General features: G+C 38.4%; 1 protein-coding gene across 8 annotated transcripts in view; it reads left to right on the top strand.

The window, feature by feature from the left end:
- The window catches only part of LOC149157274 (sister chromatid cohesion protein PDS5 homolog A-like), a 344,827-nt gene extending 331,475 nt beyond the window's left edge, over positions 1 to 13,352 (top strand). Inside the window, exon 11 of one of the 8 annotated variants that reach the window (XM_089435756.1) lies at positions 12,962 to 13,352. The gene's annotated coding sequence lies outside the window, so the exon portion shown is untranslated. Of the gene's footprint in view, positions 1 to 9,756; positions 9,775 to 12,041; positions 12,061 to 12,961 lie in introns of those variants that run through there. The other 7 variants (XM_089435759.1, XM_089435754.1, XM_089435760.1 and 4 more) reach the window with 7 other exon arrangements.
- Positions 13,353 to 24,000: the final 10,648 nt, after the last annotated feature.

The following is a 24,000-nucleotide window of genomic DNA, read 5'->3' as shown; positions in this document are numbered from 1 at the left end:
TTTATAGGTAACATTTTCATAAATTGTTGTTATGAAAGTCAAAACCTTTACAATCAGTTCTGCAGGGTTGGTAACAACATAGTTAAAACCCTGATCAGTGTGGAATTTCCACAAGGATCAATATGCTTATGGCTGCATCACTGACTGAGTTCATGTTGATTCTAAGATAGTCAAGAACATTTCTCTTATGAAGAGATCCAATCTCAAGGGCATCCATGAAGTCCCTGTAATCCAAAGGGAATAAGGTTTGTAAACCACCATAGACTAAGTAGAAGAAAAATCACTCTGTGAAATTTTCACTGAGGCATTGGAGACAGAGACTGATTGTTGAAATTATGTGTAGGACTTGGATTACATGAGATACCATTCAGGTGCACACTAGAGATAGTAGTTACACCTTCATGAAGCGCAGTTGAAAATCTTTCAATTTCTTAATGCATTCAGACCAAAGGAATCACTAGAGTTGAAAAGATTTTAGTTTCTCGATGCATTCAGGCCAAAAGAATTGATGGTATAAATCTTAATTTTCATATGATGATGCAACTTCATATAACGTCATAGAAGGATGTAACTCTTTGCCCAATCGTACAAAACCCACTCTACTCTACATTCATTTTTTATCGATCCCTTAGCAAAAGAAAATAAAAAATCATGTCGATCCCCTAGCAAAAGAAAATCAGAAACTGTAGAACTAACATAGGCTTGCCTTTCACAATAACACATAATAAAAATGCATGTAAACCCATAAATCCAACTAACTTGTGATTCCAACTCCAAAATTGCAGACTTCATTTGTGAGTTAGCTATTTCCCACCTCTTCAAAAGCCTCCAAGTTCTCTCCAATGCTATTCTATCCATGACAGAGGCTGTAATTATATAGAAAATTTTAAAAGCCCTAAAAACCTCTAACCACATCATGGATTTCTCTTAAATATCTCACAATATATCAAAATCCTCTCGCCAACAACAACAATTTGGCACCAAAAGAGCCATCTTCATGGATAGAACATCCTATTTTCATGGAGAGTTTAGAACTAGGGTAAACCTAAAGTGGACCTCTTCATCATAGTAACAATAACCAGTTTTCATGGAAATAAGGTTCTTAGCAAGTTTTCAGGGGTAAGAATAGCAAGTTTCTGCGAGATAAGAATCTTTTGTTTTCATTCCTAGGGCTTTCATACCAAGTTTTCGTAGAATTAGGCTTTCATAGCTAGTTTTCCACTCACCATGCCTTTCAGCCCCTAGCCTTTTTGGTTATTGTGAGTGTAATTTTACTTTTAGTTTCTTTTTAGCTGTGAGTCTAACTTCCAGGTTTTTGTTATTTTGTTTTTATTTTATTTCGAGTTAAATCAGTTTATTATAGTTTTTATTTTATTTTATTTTAAATTTAATTAATATTAATGCTTAATTAATTTTTACGGAGAACAATATAAACTTTGAAACGGGAACTATAAACTCAAAACAGGGACTTTGGCCAAAAAAACAGTGCTAAAAAACGAAAAGTGTGTATACTGGAACGATGGTTTTTTTTTTGTAGGGACAATTTTGAACATGTTTTAGAAATGGCAGTGAAAACAAAATTTTCATGCAAAATATAGCTTGAAAATGAAAAAGTGATTATACTAGAATGATGATTTTTTTTAGGGTCAATCTTCAAAAAATTTTAAAAATGCTAGTAAAATGATCCAACAACATAAAAATGACTCATAATTTCTCATTAAACACCATATGGAAATAAAAAAATTTATTTCAAGATACGATGCATACATCAGTTAGATAAAATGTCTTAAACAATTATTCAAAATCACTCATATTTTCTTGCACACCATCAGAATTCACATCTTCAGATGAGTGACTGGATGCTAACGAAGATGTTCCATATTCTTCTCTTTCATCAACTAGTGCCCCATCTAAGTCCACATGCATGCCCATCATTTCAGGTTTCAAAATTCTTCTTGATCTACGACTAGTTTTAGCAGACTCCCATCTCAACGTTGTTCCTTCTGGTAACAACCTTTTCAAAATCTCTATCATATTGAAGTGAAGAGTTCCTCTCTTTGTTAAATTTAAGTCATAAACAAGTATGTCAACATCCTCCAATTTCAATATGTCTGTGCAGTGACGATTTATATTCGTACCCTTTCATTTTCTCTTTCCACCATTTTTTTTTGTCAACTACCATCTTTGGCTTATACACACCATTGAATGGGTGTGTATTTGTGGCACACCAATGTACTTCAACACTTATAACATCCTCGTTTTCTGTAAAGACATTTATAACTTTAGCAACCCAGAATGGATAGCCATTGGGATCTCCATCTGCTAGCACTGCGATCACGCAACCCTCATTAATATCCTGTATTGAACCCCTGTAAAGGTCTTCCATGGCTTCACGTTGTGCACGAGATCTTCTGGAACCAATATACATCTCTCTTTCCTCTGCCTGTGAAGAATTAATAATACCTTGAGATTGTTGTTGTTCAACAATATTTATTTCCTCATGTGCATTCGACACATTTTGTGGCCAAACAAATGGATTTTTCAAAGGTATATCTTCATTTGTTCTTGTTAAAATGATATCACTTTGATTATTGAAAAATGACTCCCACCAAACTGAATCAACAATGTCAAAGTACTCATATGTATATATAATACATTTTTTAATTTCTTCTAGGCAATCAGAATAATTTATATCTCTATTTTGTTTGCATGCATTATGAACTTCACCAACTGATTGTAATAACAATATTTTTGATGCAAATATTGGATGATGTGGAATGAACTTCAAAAATTTCAAACCTGATGACGACACCCATTCTGCAGTGGTTAAATACCTCTTGCCCCATATTAGTGTTTTCCCATCAATTTTTTTGATACGAAATTGATGTTGGAAGCTAATGTCATTAAGTTTTTCAAAGCATTTCCTCTCACCATATGATCCCATAATAAACCTTCGCATGTCAACAGTTTCTTCCAACGCATCAAAAGTAGGCTCTAGCATGTGATTTCTTAATACATTCAATTAATGATGGCAAGCTCCCAGCTTCCTTCCTCCTCAATGTGACTGAAAAACGACTAAAAATATGATCAATATGGTCATGAGTGTGCCCAACAAGAAGGAAACCAACCTTTGCCTTCTGAAAAATTCTCAATTCAACAAGCATGTTTAGATATCCAAAAACAACCTGATTTTTGTTTTCACGGCATGTGTTGTCCAATTGTAGATAGAAAACTTCAAGAAGATTACTAGACCAATGAGAAAACACATCATGAATTATGGTTATGGTCATATTTGCATCATTATGAATATTTGGAGCTGCGAAGTACACCTTTGGCAACATTTTCCCGTTGAAGACCATACAACCGACCAAGTGATACTGAATAAAATTTTCCTCCTGTAAATTTTTGGGTGTGCGGACAAAATGTGGTAAAAGTATTTTCTTTTGGTGCATACCATCAATTATCAAACCCAAATATTTATTCATATTATCATAACAATTCTTTCGATGCGTGTACAACTTTTTCCTTTCATTTGTTTGTTGTTCGCGATGCTCCCGAAGTTATTTGACAATTGAATCTAGACAACATAAAAGAAAGCCATTAAGAAATATGTTTTCACACATGATGAATATAAAATTTAAAAAGTTAAAGTTATGAATGCCTACCTCTTTTTGACCCTTCACATTTGTCCCTTTCTTATTTAAGAGAAGCACATGTACTGCAAATCCCCATCCTTGTCTTCTTAGGAATACGGGCATTGTTGAATTCTTTCTTCCATACCTTCACAAAATATTGATATGTAATAAACCAGCCATGTCCCTCAGCACCTTCTGCATATTCTTTGTATAAGTTGTAGATTTCACGTCTTGAAAAATTATCTCGAATATGTACTGTCTCTCTATTTGGCATACACTCTCCATGCTTTGAAAAGAAATATTTCATCCATGACATTGCAGTATTTGATAATGGCCCAAATTGTCTTTTATGACGTACTTCAGAATAAAATGTAGGATCCTTCTCCAAATTTTCTTGAATTCTCAAGAGACGAAAATTCCCAATCGAATGAAACATTTTGAAAGCTTTTCTACAGATAAATAAATTCTTAATATGATAATCATAACCTGACAATGTAGATTGCATGCACCCAACTAAATATGAATTTTGCATGCTTTTATTCATTGACAAATATCTCTTCCTACTCTCTAATGCAAATTTGAAATCCATATGTTTCAAGCAATCTTTTTGGCAACATTCACTTGAAATGAGTGTGCTGATAGAACTTCTTCTCATCAAATATTCTGCTCTACCCCTTGTATAACTAGAAATCTTGCATTGATAGGACAATGTCTGCTCCTACTCCTCGATACAATATTTCTTGGCAACATCTCCATCATTGGATCATTGTTTGTATAAGGATTTTCATCATCATTAAGAGGAATGTTATCCACTCTATTCTCAACTGTGCTTTTCAAATACTGACTTGGAGGATATTCTTCATCTTCCCCTTCTTCAATGCTACTGTCATAGTCCATAGAATTCAGACTCAATGGAAAATTTGACTCGATGTTTATTGGATATTCTTCCTCATGTGCATTTTCAGTATTGCTCTCACAGTCCATACAATTAGGACTAAGTGTATCATTCTATCCTTCATCACTGCTACCTTTATACTCATTAGAATTAGGACTAAGTGCATCATCCTGTCCTTCATCACTGCTGCTCTCATAGTCCTTAGAATTTGGACTAAGAGGACATTGTGACACTTCATTCTTTTGAAATTCATCATCGCGCTCTTCATCACTATTTCTCTCATAGTGCTTAGAATTAGGACTAAGTGGACACCATGGCACTCCATTCTTTTGAAATTCATCATCCCGCTCTTCATCACTACTGTTGTCATAGTCCTTAGAATTAGGACTAACTGGACACCCTGGCACTCCATACTTTTGAAATTCATCATCTCGCTCTTCATCAAAGATGCTCTCATAGTCCTTAGAATTAGGACTATCTGGACACGGTGACACTCCATACTTTTGAAATTCATCATCATGCACTTCATCGCTGCTACTCTCATAGTCCTTAGAATTAGGACTAAGTGGACACTTTGACACTCCATTCTTTTCAAATTCGTTATCACGCTCTTCATCACTGCTGCTCTCATAGTCCTTAGAATTATGACTAAGTGGACATCGTGACAATCCATTCTTTTGAAATTCATCATCATGCTGTTTAACATTATTTCTCTCATAGTCCTTAGACTCCATTCTTTTGAACTTCACCATCATGCTCTTCATCACTGCTGCTTTCATAGTCCATAGAATTAAGACTAAGTGAACACTGTGAGACTCCGTTCTTTTGAAATTTGTCATCAAGCTCATCATCACTACTGCTTTCATAGTCCTTCGAATTCAGACTAAGTGGAATCTGTGACTCTTTATTTATTTGAAATTCTCCACCCCCTCTTTCATCAGTGCTGCTCTCATAGTTCTTAGAATTAGGACTAAGTGGAAGAATTGACTTTCTATTCATAGTGGAAGAATTCCCGCTATGTTCATCCATATGAATAGAGTTGTTACGTGATGAAGATGTTGATGCTGTATAAATCGAAACTTCACTATCAGGACAATCCATCCCTTTCAAATAGAAGATGTTGAATGATACAAATGGAGAGTCTCCTAAAGGTATTATATAGCTTAGAGAATGAAATTTTCCCTCCAAAAATTTCCCCCCCAAAAAATTTCGTCAAAATATTTCCCTCCAAATATTTTCCTCAAAAAATTTCGTGAAAATATTTCCCTCCTAAAAATTTGTGAGATTTATTTCACTTCATTATTTTATTTTGCAATTTAATGAAAAATGTAAACTATTTTTTTTTATGAAATAAATCATTAAAGTTAAAATTGTAAACTACAACTTCTACCTAAATTATTTTAAGAGTCAAAGTATATAATATTTACTAAACAATTGAAAGTTTTTTTAAGTTTTATAATACATTTTGAAACAAATTAATCCCACATTCACCATGCTGTAAAACAATTCCATACTATTCGCTTTATCATATTTTCGTTCATCGCCATAAAACAATTAACATGTTAAAATTTATTAAAATGATTAATCCCGCATTCACCATACGGTAAAACATCTCCGTAATTTCACATATATATTCCATTATCACTATTACTCACATTACTTCAAGGTTTTCTGAGGTTCGTTGAAAGACTTTGAGCGAATTTGTGGAGCAGCTACATTGGTATCAACAACATATTCAACGAAGAATTCTCGCAATTGAAAGGTCAGTTAAATTTTTTTCCTTGAAAATTCTCATATTAAATTAGTTTAACGAAGTAAATTATTTTTTTTCTAAACTTAAGATTTTTTATCAACCAAATTAACCAATATTTCCGCTTTGAGCATGGTGGGCCTAGGGCACCCCCATCCTGTAATCAGCAGGCCACCCTTCCGGCCCCCTCCGCAAACTCACCCACCCCTTCCCCCCACGTCCTCCCCCCTACCCCACGCCTAGTCCCCTCAACCCCCATTTCACTGCACCTCCCTAACCCCCCTACCCCACGGCCTCTCCTCCCCACTCAATCCTCATCCCACTCCACCCCCTAACCCTCCCACTGACCCTCAACCCCTATCCCATTGTACCCCTTACCCCCCACGGCCCCCTCACCCCTACCCAGCCCCACTACCCTTCGTCGTCCCACACCCAACCCCACCCCTACTCGCGCTCCCCCGCCTCTCCACCCCGTACCCCATCCCCCACCCCCCTCGTTCCCCCCCCCACTTACCCCTCTACCCTAACCCCCTCCACCCCTCCCTCACCCCTTACCCAATCCCCCCCCACTCCCCCTACCCGGACTACCCCCCCTAACACCCCTCCCCTTGGCCTCTCCCCCCTTACCTCGCCCCCGACCCGCAACCCCCACCCCTTACCCACCCCACCTACCCCCTCACCCCCACCCCTTACCCCTACCCCCCCACCACCCCTTACCCCTACCCCCTTAACCCACCCCCTCACCCCCGCCCCACTTAACCCACCCCCTCACCCCCCCCCTCCCCTTAACCCAACCCCTCACCCCACCCCCCTCGACCCCCACCTCCCCCCCACCCTTAACCCACCCCCTCACCCCTACCCGTCCCCCCCCCCCGGACCCCACCCCTTACCCTCACCCCACCGCCCTCCCCCTCCCCCCTCAGCCGCATCACCCTCCCTCACCTGCCCTTCCTTCCTCCCCCCTATCCCTCCCCCTCCGCCCCTACCCCCTCCCTCCGCCCTCCGCCTCCCCCGCACGCTCGCCCCTCCTCCCTCCCCCAACCTCCCTCCGCCTGCGCCTCCTCCCTCCCCCTCCTTCCACCCTCGGCCTCCCCCACCCATCACCCCTTCCTCCCCCACCCCCGCCTCTTACCCTCTGCCCCCTCGACCGGCCGTGCCCCTCCCCGCGCCACCCCGGCGGCTCTTTGGCCACCCTAGGCGGGTCATTGGGGTGGCGTGAGGTGGGCGGCGGCGGCCCACCCCAGGCCGCCGCCCCACCCCGCCTCACCTCGAGCAAGCCGACGGGCCGTCGGGATGGCACAGAGAGGGGGCGGTGGCCCTCCACGCTCCACCTTGGTGGCCCGCCAGCCCGCCCAGGGTGGCCGTTTAATTCTGGGAATCGAATGGCCACCCTAGGCTGGCCTGCGGGCCGTCGGGGTGTCGTGGGGAGGGGGCGGTGGCCCTCCCCATGCCACCCTGAGTGGGCCGCCGGGGTGGCGCGGGGAGGGCCACCGCCCCCTCCCCGCGCCACCCCGGCGGCCTGTCGGCCAGCCCAGGGTGGGCCGGTGGGCCGCCGGGGTGGCGCGGGGAATGCGGTGGCACCCCTCCTCGCACCACCCCAACGGCCCATCGGCCACCCCAGGTGGGCCGCCGGGGTGGGGCACCACTGCCCACCCTGCGTCTCCTCGGCGGCCCGCCTGGGATGGTCCTCCCATTCTCGGAATCGGATGGCCACCCCGGGTGGGCTGGAGGGTTGCTAGGGTGGCAAGGGGAGGGGCGCGACCGATCGAGGGGGCGGGGGTGGGGGAGAGGGAAGGGAGGCGGGGCGGGTGGGGGAGGAGGAGGGGCGGGCAGGCAGGGGAGGGAGGGAGGAAGGGTGGGCAGGGGAGGCCGATGGCGGAGGGAGGGGGAGGGGGAGGGTGGTCGGGTCGTGGGGGAGGGGTAGGGGCGGGTGACGGAGGGGGGTGCGGCCGATGGGGGAGGGGGAGGGAGGGGGTGGTTAGGGGTAATGGGGGGGGTAAGGGGAGGGCGCAAGTAGGGGTAATGGGGGGGGTGGGGATAATGGGAGGGCACGGGTAGGGGTAAGGGGGGGGCCCGGGTAGGGGTGAGGATGGGGGGTTAAGGTGGGGGCTTGCGTGGGGGTTAAGGGGGGAGGGGTGAGGGGGTAAAGTAGGGGGGTGGTTAAGGGGGGAGCACGGGTAGGGCGTAAGTGGGGGGCCTGGGTAAGGGTAAGAGTGGGGGGTTAAAGGGGGGGCTCAGGTGGGGTGAGAGGGTGGAGGGGTAAGGGGGGGCACGGGTAGGGGTGAGGGGGCGAGGGTTAAGGAGGGGTCACGAGTAGGGTTAAGGGGGGGGCTCAGGTAGGGGTAAGCGGTGGGGGGTGAGGGGAGGGCCCGCGTAGGGGTGAGGGGTGGGGACCCGGGGGGTGGTAGGGGTGCCCGGGTGGGGGTAAGGGGGGGAGGGCCAAAGGGCAGGGTAAGGGGGTGATGCCTTTGTAGGGGTGGGGGGTAAGGGGGGGCCCGGGTAGGGGTAAGGGGGTGGGGGCCGAAGGGGAGGGGGTTAAGGGAAAGAGGGGGGAAGGGCGGGTAGGGGGAAGGGGGGGTCAGGTGGGGGTTCTGAGGGGGGTAAGGGGGTGGGGTGTAGGGCCGGGTAGGGGGGTGAGGTGGGGGTGCCAAGGGGGGTAAGGGGGTGGGATAGTGGGTGGAGTGGAGGGGTAGGGGGGAAGGGGTGCGGTGCGGGTGAGGGCCAGGTAGGGGGTTGAGTGTTGGGGCTGAGGGGGGTAGGGGGAATAGGTGGGTGGGGGTGTTGAGGGGTTGGGGGGTGAGGAGGGCGTAGGGAAGGGCGGTGGGAGGGAGGGCCAAGGGAGAGGGGGGTGGATTAGGGGGGTAGGAGGGAGGGCCGAGGGAGAGCGGTTAGGGGCAGCGGGGTTGAGGGGGTAGGGGGTGTTGGAGAGAGGGCCGAGAGAGGGGGGGTTAGGGGGTCAAGGAGGAGGGGGGTTGGGTGGGCTGGGGTGGCCATCCAATTTTGGGGTGGGGTGGCTCGGTTGGGGGGAAAGAGGGGATAGGCTGTAGGGCGTTGGGCGGATGGGAAGGAGGTGGAGTGGCGTTGGGGGCTAGGGGCTGGGGGGTAGGGGGTGGAGGGGGCGTTGGGGGGGAAGTGGTTTGGGGGAGGGGTGGCATGGGGGTGGGGGGAGGGGTGGAAGGGGGGTAAGGGTGGAGTTGGATGGCCGTCTGATTGCGGGGTGGGGTGGCGTGGCGTGACGTGGGTCAGTTGAGGGGGAAGAGGGGTAGGGGGTGTGAGCGGTAAGGGGTAGGGAAATCGCCCGCCACTCTGCCGATGGACAGGGTGGTGTGAATGGGCTTCTTCCATTTCTTAGTGTTAATATTTTTTTAATTTCAATTATTTGATTATACAAATTAAAAATTTATGATATATTTTCGTTGTGGATTTAAATTAATATGTTTTCGTTATTTACTGATTTATGTGTTTCTATTTTTCAGGAAAATGGCATCAAAGAAGATTTATGTGAATATGTTTGGACCAAAAACACTTAAAGGTGCATCTTCAAAAAACATTGGTGAACGAACTCCACTTGAGCTCATGGCTACAAATCTTTCAAGTACCTGAAATGATAAGAAGATGATTTTAGATTGGAAGAATTCAAAAGAAATGAAATTCCCATCAAGAATCTGGTATGTGAAAGAAAAGGAAAGCCAAAATGTGAACATATATCTATATCTTGATATACCGAATGAAAATGGAATTTTTGAGCTGATGGGAAGAGTCATAGATATGAGTTTGGTACCGGACACTGAAGTTGTATACATACTTACAAAAGCTCCCAAGTCACATGAAAGGGTTAAATATCGACTAACATATTCATTGTATGACATGAGAGAGGTATCTACAAAGTTGTGTAAACAAATCGTAACTGAGATGAAACAAACATCGTAAATATTGCTATTTATATTTGTATTTGCTTTCTTGAAAGTGTCTCTCTATATTTTTTTAATTTTGTTTTGTTGACATATGATATTTTGTTTGGCAGAATTTTGTTGAAAGTTGTTCAATTATGTTGGGAGGCATTCATTTCACAGAGCATGATATCATGAAAGTTGTCAACAATTTTTACTTAGTGTTAGAAGAAGATATAGAAAACAAGCAAAATGTAGTAGTTGATGATGCTACAAAACTACATCCAAAGGATCAGAAAAAAAGGCCTCTAGCGGATAAATCTAGCAAGGGTAGACAAGTTACTTTTGAGGGCAATGAAGTTGAAACTGACAGTGAAGCATATGTTTCCGTACTGAAGATGACATTGGAACTGAGAAGAGTCGTAAAAGACCAAAAGTAACAATGCCCAAAAATAAATCTGTTGAGAATGTTATGACGAAGAAAAGTAAAATTGAAGATTTTGAAGTAGTCATTACCAGCAGTCAAGAACCTAGTGAAACTTCAAAAGAAAACAGAGAAATTGTTATACCAAGAGCTTATTTAAAGGATGGCATTATAAAAAAAAAAACAAAATGCCATTCGACAGAATTTGACAAAGAAAAACTTAATTGATGGTGGTTGTACATTTCAGCTTAATGTCAGACAAACCTATAAGGCAAGTGAAGGACAATGTCAATATCAAGTCAGAAAGCCACACCATCTACATGTTCACAACTTGAAGACATTGATGAGGTATAATCCATATTCTCATGTGGTTAATTATGTGCTTCTTGTTGATCCAGTTCAAGTTCCCAACAAAGAAGCATTTGATAAGTCAAAATGTTTTAAATACAATTATTATGTGCTTGGGAGGAACCATTCTGTAGAAGCTCAAAGACAATTGATGGAGGAATATCCCAATAACCCACATTTTGAAACAATGAAATGTATCATTTATGCTGGTTTATCGGATACAGAAGCAAAGTTAGTGGCATGGGATCATAATTCAGATAATGAATATAGGATGTCTATGACTTTTATCCAAAGGATTAGATTTATTCATAGTGAATTTCAAGAAAAATGTGGTGGGGATAGGATTAATGTTACTACATATTTCCGAAGGGAATGTTGTATGGAAATAGGCTATCAAATTGAAGAGAAACCCAATTCAAAAGGTGGAAAACGCAACCTTCCTAGTGATATATTCAGAGGTGTTGATAACATTTTCCAATTGGCATTTAGAATTAGAGATGTTTGGAAGTTGATTGATGAGATTTTTAGCATGTGGGAAAACATTGGCATTAAAAACCAGAAGGTCAAAAAGTCTAAGCCATTGATATGTGGCGGCAATCAGATCCTGAATTGAAGCAGCTTCCAGAAGATATGACTATCACACCTTGGAGAGCAATGCAAGGAGTAAAAGATGAAAAAATTGTCAAAACAATATTATCTTGTGAAAAGTCAAGGGAATTATCATTGGAGGAAATGTCTGAGGAATTTCAAAAGTAAGTTTGGTGAATTATTTTTATTTATTTCTAGATTATAATTTTCCTTTAATAAAACATGTTGTTCTTCGTAGTATTTGTTATACATATCATTATATTGACTTTTTGTTACTTTATCTATGTAGTCACAAAGTTTACATGAAATTCAATAACAAATGGTTAGATTGTTGAATGAAGATAGTTGGGATGATGTTGTATGCAACTATCCAGATTCAAGTTCTATGTCAACATTAAAAGCTTTTTATCTTGCATTTAAAAAGGTATCTTGATTTACACATTCATTTTTATTCATTTGTGTACTATTTTTAATTTATAACTTACACATATATTTGTTTATTTTATAAAAGATGAAGAAGGATGATAATGGAGCGCCAACTAGCTTCAGAACCTTTATTGAAAAAATAAAGACCGAAAGACTAAGGAAGCAACGTGCTAAGAATGTTGAACTTGATCCAACTCTTACACATTTCATTTGGAATGGGCTAGAAACTGTTCAATATCAAGTAATACAAGGCGACTGTGAAGACATTTCTAAAATCATACCTAAAAGGGACTATGCCCTAGTTATTGCAGATATTCCCCATGGTTTCAATATTCCAAATATTGACTATGATAGTGACCCTTATACTTATCAAGCTCTTAGTAAAGTGGTTGCGAGATTTGTATAAGTCACATCATCACCATTATGAGGATTTGTGACATTTCATTCAGACACACAATTGGCAATGATATTGTCAAGCTTCAAAGGGAAAACAAATTCAAGGATGCAGCTTACATGGTAAGATGTTTAAAATATATATTTGATAATGTTGAAAAAATCATTTATGTACAAGTTGATTGAACTTTTACTATTTCATGTTACAAGCAAAAGTCAAATCTTCTTAATCGTGACGATCAAGTATTTATAAATGATTGTGAGTTCATTCATATTGATAGTTGGGCAAAAGATGATAGCTATATGTCTATGATTTTTAATTGGGTGGACGGAAAGAGTCATAGCCAAATACTGACTTATGATGCTGTTGTGAGAAAAATAACATATGAAGACAAAGAAGCAAAAGGAGAGATAGTTAGGATTTATCAAAAACCACAATTATTGATTAACTATTTTAAGACATATGTTCAAATGAATGAGATTGGGTTCTGGATTTAGTTTCTGGGTCAGATAAGTTTTATTATATAGAATTGAATTTAAATATGTTATTTTTTTAATTAATATGTCATTGTACTAATTTAATTCATTATTTCTTTTGTGCTTGATAATTAGGTACAACACTAGCATGCTGCCTTCAAAAAGGAAGACATTGCATTGCAATCGAAAAAGATCCATTACAATACAATTTCATTCAGCAAAGAATTAATGCTCTTCAATTTCTTCCAGATGCAATGCAAGAAATTGGGTTGAAGAAAGAGGACTTTAGTGAATCACATGTGGCAAAAAAGACAAAGGAACCTCAACCACCATTACATGGGATGTTTGGAAAGACATACATTGGGAGATTCGCAGACATCAAAGATCCATTAGAAGACGAAAAAAAGCAAAAAGAAGTAGAAAATATTGTGGAAGAAGACAATGATGAAACTCTAGAGGACGAAGAGTTTGGATTACATAACATTGTTGATTAAATTTAAGTTATGCTTGGAAATCAAGCTCATTTTTTGTAACTTTTAAGTAGTTATACTTGCAATGTTTTGACTTTGACATTTTATGAGAAGAATATACACTCAATTAAGGTTGTTATGCGTTCAATATTTGTAATATGTGATTTTCACATTAATTTTTAAGTTAAACATTATTTTTTGAAAAAAAAAAGTGATTATTATTATTTTTTTCACATGAAATTCATAAAAAAAAACTATTATTTAACTATTTTTAGTTAAAATTTTCGTATAAAAATTGTGATTTTCGCATGTCAATTATAGCAAAAAATGATCAAAACGTGTGGTTTTTTAATTATATTTATGTTAAAAATGTCTATTTTTATGTCCCTTGTTAAAAAATATTGTTTTTTAGAAACAATTATTTCTTGTGGATTGAAAAATTAATTAACGATGTATAAATATGTAGAATATCGAAAGTTCAAAATATCAACCTTCTTCTTTAAATATGCAAAATAAGAACAAAAAAATATGAAGAAAAAGACCACTTCAAAAATTATTAAATTTACAAAATAATTATTTACATTTCATACATTAGAAAATTAAAAAAAAAAATTAAAAAAAAACCTTTTAAAAAAGGGCTTGGTGTAAAATTACCACATTATTAAATTAGCATAAAAAACACTACCATTATAAAACGCAATGTACATAAATAAATTTATAGTGCCAAAACTAAGCTTTAAAAAAGACGTGTGTTTTACATAACCCATTTTCAAAATCGGGTCACTTTTTTGCTATCTCTACAAAACGGGTAAAAGTATGGGTTCCCATTTCAAAGTTTACATTGTTGGAGGAAATGATAGCACATTATGAGGATACAAAGAGCAACACCTTTTTTAGTCAATTGATAAATCTCAAACAAAAGGGTTCAATGGTGGAGCACATTGAGGACTTCCAAAAATTGAATATAAGAGTAAATGATATTCCAAAGGAGCATATGATTGTTATGTTCATAGAGACCTTAAAGGATAACATCCAACATAAGGTTCACTTTCGGGAACCTGATTCATTAGAAAAGGCATTCAGGTTGGAAAGAAAATTGAAAGAAACATTATGGAAACAAAAAAGCCTACCACTCACAACCCTAAATATGTAAGTGTTGTTGCCCCTAACCTTCCACAACCTACAAGCTTGACACTACAACAATTGGAAGGAAAAAGAGAAAAGGGATTTTTTATAGTTGTGATAGCAAGTACACCAAAGGTCATAAGTGTGTAGAGAAGAAATTATTTTACATAGATTGTGAAGAGGAGGAAGAAAAGGAACAAGAAACATCAAAAGAAGAGGATATACACCAAGAACCAACCCTAGAGAAAGAAGAAATGAATTTGACCATATCTTGTAATGCATTGGCAAGAATAAACACTCCTCAAACTCTCAATATAGAAGGGCATATCAAGAATGAAAACGCAATAGTATTAATTGATTCAAGTAGTACCCATAATTTATTCATTGTAAGATAGCCAAGGAATTGAATTGCTTCCTATATCCAGCACCAAAGTGTCAAGTGATGGTTGCAAATGTAGGAACCATAAATTTCTCTAGAAAGTGCCATAATATCAAGTTACCCATGGGATAATATGTATTCAATAGTCTAATGATTTGCATTCGAATGGGTGGTGTTGATATTGTACTAGGCGTCCAATGGCTACAATCTTTGGGTACAATAGCTTTTAATTTTCAAGAACTTTTCTTGAAATTATTTTGGGAAGGAAATGAAATTGAATTAAGGGGTATCGTAGGGAAACCAAGAAATATAATCAACTCTAATGGAATGACAGAGCTTCTAAAGAAAGAACAATGAGGTATAATTTCACAATTATGTTCACTAGAGGTTCCCACATTGAAATCATCTATTTCTAAAGATCTCCAAAAAGTATTGGACAATCATTCCAAGGTATTTGAGAATCTCAAAGGCCTCCCACCTATTCATGATCATGACCATGCTATTCATTTGATTCCAGGAATTGTTCCTCCAAACATCAGGCCTTACAGATATCCCTATGCCCAAAAGAATGAAATTGAACGTATGGTTGCAAAAATACTAGAGGCTAGTATAATTCAACCTAGTCAAATTTCTTTCTCTACTCCAGTAGTATTGGTGCATAAGAAGGATGGATCATGGCACATGTGTCCATATTATAGGGAGCTCAACAAGATCAGTATTAAAGATAAATTTCTCATTCCAGTCATTGATGAATTATTGGATGAATTACATGGAGAAATTTACTTCACCAAGTTGGATCTTTATTCGAGATATCATCAAATCAGAATGAAGGCTGAAGACATTCTGAAAACAACATTTAGAACTAATGAGGGTCATTATGAATTCTTTTTCATTCCCTTTGGCCTTACTAATGCACCTTCTACATTTCAAGGTTTGATGAATTCCATTTTCAAACCCTTCCATTGAAAATTTGTGTTAATATTTTTTGATGATATACTAGTCTACAACAAGTCTTGGAAGGATGATGTTCAAAATGTTGACAAGGTGCTCAAACTATTGGAGGAGAAACAATTATATGCAAAAACCTCCAAACGTTTCTTTGGAGTAAAGGAGGTGGAATATTGTATCTCATGAAGGTGTTAAGGTAGACCCTAGCAACATTAAAGCCATTAAGGAATGGAAAATTCCCACGTCTATAAAGTATCTGCGAGAATTTCTCAGGTTGACATGGTATTATCGCAAGTTTGTTAATAATTATGGGAGAATAGCAGCACCTCTAACAACATTACTGAAGAAAGATGCATTTTCTTGGACTCCAGAAGCAACAATGGCTTTTGAACCATTTAAAGAGGTAATGTGCCAAGCACCAGTATTAGCTACGCCAGACTTCACAAAAGCATTTATTGTGGAATGTGATGCATCAAATAATGGAATTGGTGTTGTTTTAATGCAAGAAGGAAGACCCATTTCCTTTGAAAGTCATCCAATCAAAGGAAAGTATTTACACAAAACTATTTATGAGAATGAAATGTTCACAATACTACATGCACTTAAGAAATGGTGAACTTATGTAATGGGAAGACACTTCAAGGTAAAAAAAGATCATGATAGTCTTAAATACTTTTTAGAAAAAAGATTATCTTCAGAAAGGCAACAAAAATGGGTCCTAAAGATGTTGAGTTATGACTTTGAAATCATCTACAAAAAAGGGAAGAAAATGTTGTTGTAGATGCACCCTCAAGAAAGGATGAGGATGTGGAAGCATTGTTTTGTGCCATTTCTATTATCCAACCAGATTGGATAAATGAAGCAAGGGATGAATGGAAGAATGAAAAATAATTGTGGGAACTCATTCAAAATTTGTAGCAATATCCCAGTACATCTGATACATTTAGTTGTAAAATGATTCGTTATGGTACAAACATTGCTTATACCTCTGTAAGAATTCCCAACTCCAACAAAAGTTTGTTCTCGAATTGCACACCTCTTCGTTAGGAGGGCACTCAGGATTTTTAAAAACTTACCACAGGGTTAAGAAGGAATTTTTTGGGATGGCCTTAAATATTATATTTAAAAGTTTGTGGTGGAATGTTTAGTTTGCCAACAAAATAAAGTTGAAACAATTAAGACCCTGGGTCTATTACAACCTTTATCCATACCAAGTCAACGTTGGGAGGAGGTTTCAATGTATTTTATCGTAGGTCTACCCAAGTCTGAAGGAAAGAGTGTCATCATGGTGGTAGTTGATATACTTACCAAGTATGAATGCTTTTGTGCATTATCTCATCCATTTAAATCCATTATAATTGCTACTGCATTTATGGAAACAATAAAAAAGCTACATGGAAACCAAAAAATTATTTTAAGCGACAAAGATCCCATTTTCATTGGAAATTTTTGGACAGAATTATTTTCTTGTTTGTGTACTCAGTTGCTCGTATATCATCTTATCATCCTCAATCTAATGGGGAAACTGAGATAGTGAATAAATGTTTCGAAGGATATATTCATTTCTTTGTAACTGATTAAAAGACACAATGGGTCAAGTGGTTGCCTCTGGCTAAATGCTGGTATAACACTTCCTTCCATATTGCAACAAAAAATGACCACATTTATGGCACTTTATGGATATCATCCACCGTCCATCACATCATCTTTAAGAGAAATTTATAAGGTTCAAGCATAGGAAGATCACATGAGCATTAATAACAATTTCTTCAAATATTAAAGGATAACCTCACTTTGGCGCATAATAGAATGAAACAACATGTAGATCAACATCGCAGCGAAATAAGTTTTGATGTAGGTGACTGGGTATTTTTATGACTACAACCATACAAACAAATGTCCCTCAAGCAAGCTAAGAAAGATAATAAATTATCACCAAAGTATATGGTTCGTACAAGGTGTTGTGAACAATTGATACTATGGCATACAAATTGGAGCTTCCTACATCTTCCCGAGTGCACCCAGTTTTCCATGTTTCATGCCTAAAGAAGGTTATAAGTGACAAGCTCTCATTGCAAACAATATTGTCAAGACTTGACAAGGAAGGAAAAATCATATTGGAACCTCAAGAAGTCACAGAAACAATAACTCGACAACTACGAAATAGATCAATTTCAAAGTATCTCAACAAGTGGAAGAACTTACCTGCTGAAGATTCCACATGGGAGGATGATAATTTTATACAGAAGCATCCAAAACTACTAAAGCGTTGAGGACAACACTTGTTTGAAGGAGAAGGGCATGTTAGGTCCATATAATACTAGTGTATTCCCCCATTATTATTGTCATTGTATCCCTTATTGTTATTTTTGTGCCCATGTTGTCTCCATATTGTTATTATTGTGCCCCATAGAAGCCCACTATTATTATTGTTGTGCCCTTACATTAGTATTGTTATGTCGACTCTGATTATATTGTGACCCCTTAGACTCCTATATATAGAAAGGAGGTTTTGTCATTTGAATCATGTGACAATTTTTTATTTGTGTAATCTAAAGGAGGTTGTCTCCTCAAAGAGGCTGATTTTGAAGTCGTTGATCTATCTTTTCTACATTTTTGTGAGCTAGTTGCATAACATTTGGTATCAGAGCTTTGGATTCTAAGGTTTCGCTGCTTCAAACAAGTCCTTGTGGAATTTTAAGTATACTTTTTTTTCTACGAATTTTCAGAAGCAGAAACAAAAATCCATTTGAGAGGAAACCTTGATGAACGTCGTGTCCGAATTTCCAATCTTGTCTCGCTATATGTTCGGAGATATGATCCAAGGAAGTTAGGGTTTTTGTAGGCTCCCGAATTCCATCTCAAACAAGTGACCTTAGGAAAATAGTCATAACATTATCTATGAGCATCGAATTCAAATTTCATAAGAATATAAAGAAATAGGACGAACTATAGTTTGTTGGGTATTGATTTTAGGTCCAAAGGGCGAAACAGTGACACATGGCACTTCGTACAAGTTTGATCTACTGAACTAGTCTATGATGAGGTCATTGTCGGAGATTTGGCATAACACTTTCTGGGAGAATCCATTCTCGATTTGACTTGTGGGGCTAGGAAGAGGACACAGACAGATACCATACTACACAATTTCAGACATTAGAGATCCGCCATTACAAAGACACAACATATTCAATATCAATCTCCTACAAAAAAAAATGTGTATTTTTTAAAATTTGCATAAGTTTTGTTTAAAAAGATAATTTGAAGTGATTCAATGGGCATAGTGAATTATAATACTCATTAATTGATGCCCCGAAGAAATAAAATGGAAAACCTTGTAAGAAACCCAAAATTTCTACTGTGACGCATGAGAAGAAGAAAAAATGCAACATGATATATCAAAAATATGAGACCAAGTGCAACAATTTTTGTTCTCACAAAGAGTAACCAAAAATGAAATGGAAGCTAAGACGGATGGTTTGAAGAATAGCTTAAAATCAGACATGAAAGGATTGAAGAATGGCATTAAATCTAGTATGGATGACATGAAAGCTAATATGGTTGACATGAAAGATAATATGGAAGGTTTTTAGAATGGTTTAAAAGCACACATGGAAGGTTTCAAGGAAGGTTTGACAAGGTTGCTAAATAAATGCTTCCTAATGGCGAAAAGGTATTAGATGAAACTCATGATGAGAACAAAAGAAATGTTAATCATGATTTCATAGACTCTAACATTGGATCAAAGACCCACCATGTTCCAAAGATCGATATGAGGAAGCTTGATGGCAAGGATCTCGTAACATAGATACTACCGAGGGAGTAATATTTTGATCTCCATAATGTGCAAAACACACAAAAGGTACGCATTGCAACTTTATATTTGGAATATATGAGTCAATACATTTTGTTTTTTAAATTTTAAATACATTGTCACATATTTTTGTTCATTACATAGACTTAATGCAACTAGAATAGGAATATATATCTAAATTTATTAGTTGATCTATTTTATACTTTTTAATTTAATATAGAGTTTATTACACGGATCTAATATAATTTCTGCAGGTATATATATCTAAATTTATTACATAATGTATTTTAGTTTTTAGTTTTAGATATATTATCATCACAGTAGATTTTAAGATTTAAAAATCTCAATGTTTATATTAATTATGAGAAGATTTTAAAATCTCATTGTTTATATTAATTATGGATGAAATAAAATGTATGGTTGATTTTATATTTTAGTGTATCAAAGTTTTAAATTTTGGTTAAGAAGCTAAGTAAATTGTAAATAGCAACTTTTTATATTATTGAATATATATATATATATATATATATATATATATATAACATTGCAGTTATTAATAATTTTTTAATTTGGAAGGTGTTATTAATTTATTAATAAAATTTAGATTAGATTATTTTAATCAAAGTAAATCAGTAAGTTGTTCTCATTTTAAAAAGAAAAAAAAGTATTTAGCCAAATATTCTCATTTTTTAAATAAAAGAAAGAGTTTATTACATTAAGTTTTGGGAGTGTTTCTCTGAGATTCTTCATAGTTAAGAGGTTGTTTATTGTTTCTATGGTACACTTTGAGCAAGTTGGCCATTAAATCTTAGTCTTTGACCCTTGACACTCCTTTCCATGCTCTTTTACTTTACTAGTCGAGTTTTTTGTTGCTTCAGCACAAGTAATGTGCATTAATCTTAGCCTATAGCCTTAGTTTCACTCCTAGAGTCTCAAGATTATTTGGTCACATAGAAATGTACAGTGAACTCAGGTTACATAGTTATTGGGATGCCACATTAGAAAGCACATTTTCATCAAAAGGTGGCATATTGTGAGAATCAAGGTAGATTTTATGCTCACTAATAATTGGAATCCTCCGCAGATAATTATCATAAGAAGACTCCACAATGAATATGAGAGGAACTTGATAAAGCAGAATGGGACATAATAGGTGAGCATGGGTGCTTTTCAAACATGGAAATCAGAGCAGAGGTGGCCACCTAGATATAAAACACAGGTCACACCACAAGGAGCACAATCACTACATGCACATAGTTTACCTATATTGGAACATGAAGACAGTCATCCTTATCTTGATTGTAGATTATAATAATATTCTTAAATTTGATGAGCAAGAGTGAGGTAAAAAAATTGTCCTCACTCTTGTCCATCATATCAAACACATATTGCCCCATGGGGAGCACAACCAGTACATCCACATAGTTTACCTATATGAGCACATGAATACAACCATCCTTATCTTGATTGCATATTATAAGAATATTCTAGAATTTGATGTATATGAGTGAGGTCAGAATATTGACCTCACTCTTGTCCATCATATTTTCGAATATTTTGTTGAAAGATGCAGCAAGAAATTCTTAATTCGATTTTGCCTTAGTCAAATTGAGAAAATTCAAAATTCCACATCAATAGACAGCTTGGATGAGTTAACTGAGGTGACATGGATGTCATCAGTTAGTTAGCTTAGTTAAGTTCAATTCTGTGTAGTGATTCCTAAATTTTAGGACCCTAGGTTGAGTTAATTTCAGTTGTGGCAATTTAATTCAATTAAATTGAGTTATGGTCAAGTAAAATAGTTCTAACTATTGGAGGAACTAGAGGAAGGTAAATTTGTGGAAGTGTGACTTCAAGCACACTCAGTGATCATCCAGATAAACGGTCAATCAAACTAAATTAGATCATGCATCCATAGAATTTGGGTTACCTAGTTGAGATGGAGATTTGAAGGCAATGTACTATCAATTGTAGACTATTCGCATGTGTATAGGTGGTGCATGCAGTCATAGGAAGTACCTAAAGGAATTATGAAATCCAATTGAGGGTTTCCTAATCATAGGGGCTAATTTCCTAAAGGAAAATAACAAGGAAATAGGAGCTTGGAGGGCTTGAAAATTGGCTAAGTGTTGGCTAGACTTAGTTAGTCAGGCAGAGAGATAGACTATACAGTTGCAGGTTGTGCTCGAGTTTGACCAAGCATATGTATTCATCTCTATTATTTGATTAATGCAATAAAGTTAGGAAGGGGCTTTGAGAAGTTTCTTTCCCCTAGATAAATTTTTGTGCACATGTGATGTTTCTTTTGCATGTCTATGATTTGTGTTCTAGATTGTGAATTTACTTCCGTAGAGAGATAGAGTAGCTTTAAGTCTTGTGATTTAGTAAATTTCATGAGCTGTTTCAAATCTACACAATAATTTCTACATGGTATCGGAGCAGGATTCCTACTAGAGAAGAAATTTTGATGTTGTTATTACAAGAGGATCAAATTTGCAAGATCAATTCTTCAGAGCTAGAAGGATGACTTTCTATGGAGTAATACTTGAGTATACCCTTCAGGGAAGCTTGAATTATGTTTCTTGGAAGGACCGCATGGAGGCAATGATGGAAGATAACGGATTGAAGTAATTTATCAATAATGACATCTAGAAACCATAAGCAACGGATACTCAATATCTAGCAGAATGGAGCAATTGTGTAGCCAAGGCAAGGAGAATCATATTGGAGAGAGTATGAGACCATATTGTCTATAAAATCCATGGGAAAGAGAGTCTATATGCAATGTGGAAGGAAATGACATATTTTTTCCAAAATAGTAGTGACCACAAGAAGATAGTGCTCAAGGATAAACTTCAAAATATCAAGATGCAAAAGAACAAGACTATTTTGCAGTACTTGAGTAAGTTCACACAATGTCATGATGAACTTGGTCAAGTTGGTGTTACTATCGCAAAAGATTATTTAGTAAGCCTAACCCTTCTAGGCCTTCCCAAAACCCAATACAACTACCAAGATTTAGTGATTGAGAGGGAGAAACTACCAAATTTGGAGCGCTTATGGTCCGACTTGGTATAGGAGGAAATAAGGCGAATACCAGAGATGGGACCTCATCCAAAGGAGAGGAAGAAGACTTTTAATTTTTCAACAAAGGAATGAAGGTGAAGAGAAAGACATCCCAAGGTGAGTTTGATTCCATCCAAGGGGGAAGGAAGAAAGACTTGTCCAAAATCAAGTGTTACAATTGTCACAAATTCGAGCACTATGCCACAAAGTTTTCGTGCAATAAGGTAAGTCAGAAGGATCATGTAGTAGCAACAACAAGTGAAGCTTAGGCTTCATAGTTCAAGATTGACTACACTCTCATCGCATGTATGGTCAAAAAATTGATGGGGAGTGTGTGGTACTTAGTGTAACAACCCTGGTTAAAAATCCATGTAAAAATATATAAGACCATGGTCATGGGACACGTATTCCAAGATGAATGGTGGGAAACAAAATTCTAGTTGGGTGTCACTTTGGTTTATTATGGCTAAGGAAATAGAAAAAGATTTTTAAAGGCATGAAGCGTTTATTGGCATTTTATTTATGAAGATAAAGGAAACTAGGAGAAAAGGAAGGTGAAAGGTCACACATTGCATGTGAGGAGGTAATTGAAGTAAAATAATGGAAATTGAAGAAAATAAAGACCTCATTGATAAAAGGGCTTTTGAGGATCAATTGGCAAGTTTTTCTTGACAGGTTTTGGTGGAGCTCTCTTCTATTCTCTCTCTTTCTCTCATACTCTTGGACACTTAGAGTTTTCTTGGAGCACCCTTGGAGGAGTGTGGCATACATGGAATTTGGAGCAAGAAGGTAAAGGAAAGGTAGGCAAGCACAAGAGAACATCAGTATTAGCAGCTACAGTGGGTTTTGCTTGAAGGTACCAAGTTTCAGGTATGATTTCCTTGCTAGTTTTGGTATGCATGACACATGCATGTGGTTTCTTGGTTATGTTATGTCATTGGCATGGAGGATTTCCTGGATTTTCTATGGGTTGAGTCACTAGTCCTAGAGCCTTGGTTGGACAAACGGCTCTGGAGCATGGTAGTAGTCGTGGGTTAAGTTACTAGTCATGGAGCCTTGGTTGGAAAAAATCCTCTGGACCCATGGATAGCTTGGGTAGAGACCAATATGGTTATGGTTAGTGATATCCGACTGTGAAGTGGAATAATTGGTTGAGGGTTGAGGTGGTTTGGGCTCTAAAAGACCTGGATGGTTTGGATTGATTTTTTAATGATATCCCACATTCATTCTTGGAATATGGCACGAGGGTGACTGGATGCAGAGAGATTTGGCTAAATCATGTCTATAGGCGGGTGGTATGTGGAATTCCCAAGCCTAGTTGGATTCTGCACATGTTAATAAGAGCTCTTTTCCTCTTGTAATTGATGGGTAA

This window comes from Pinus tabuliformis, chromosome 5_2, assembly GCF_031772625.1.
Source record: "Pinus tabuliformis cultivar Carrire ecotype Pingquan chromosome 5_2, CPIR1, whole genome shotgun sequence".
NCBI lineage: Eukaryota > Viridiplantae > Streptophyta > Pinopsida > Pinales > Pinaceae > Pinus > Pinus tabuliformis.
Note: the sequence above shows the minus strand (reverse complement) of the source record. Positions and strands in the feature narration are given on the sequence as shown.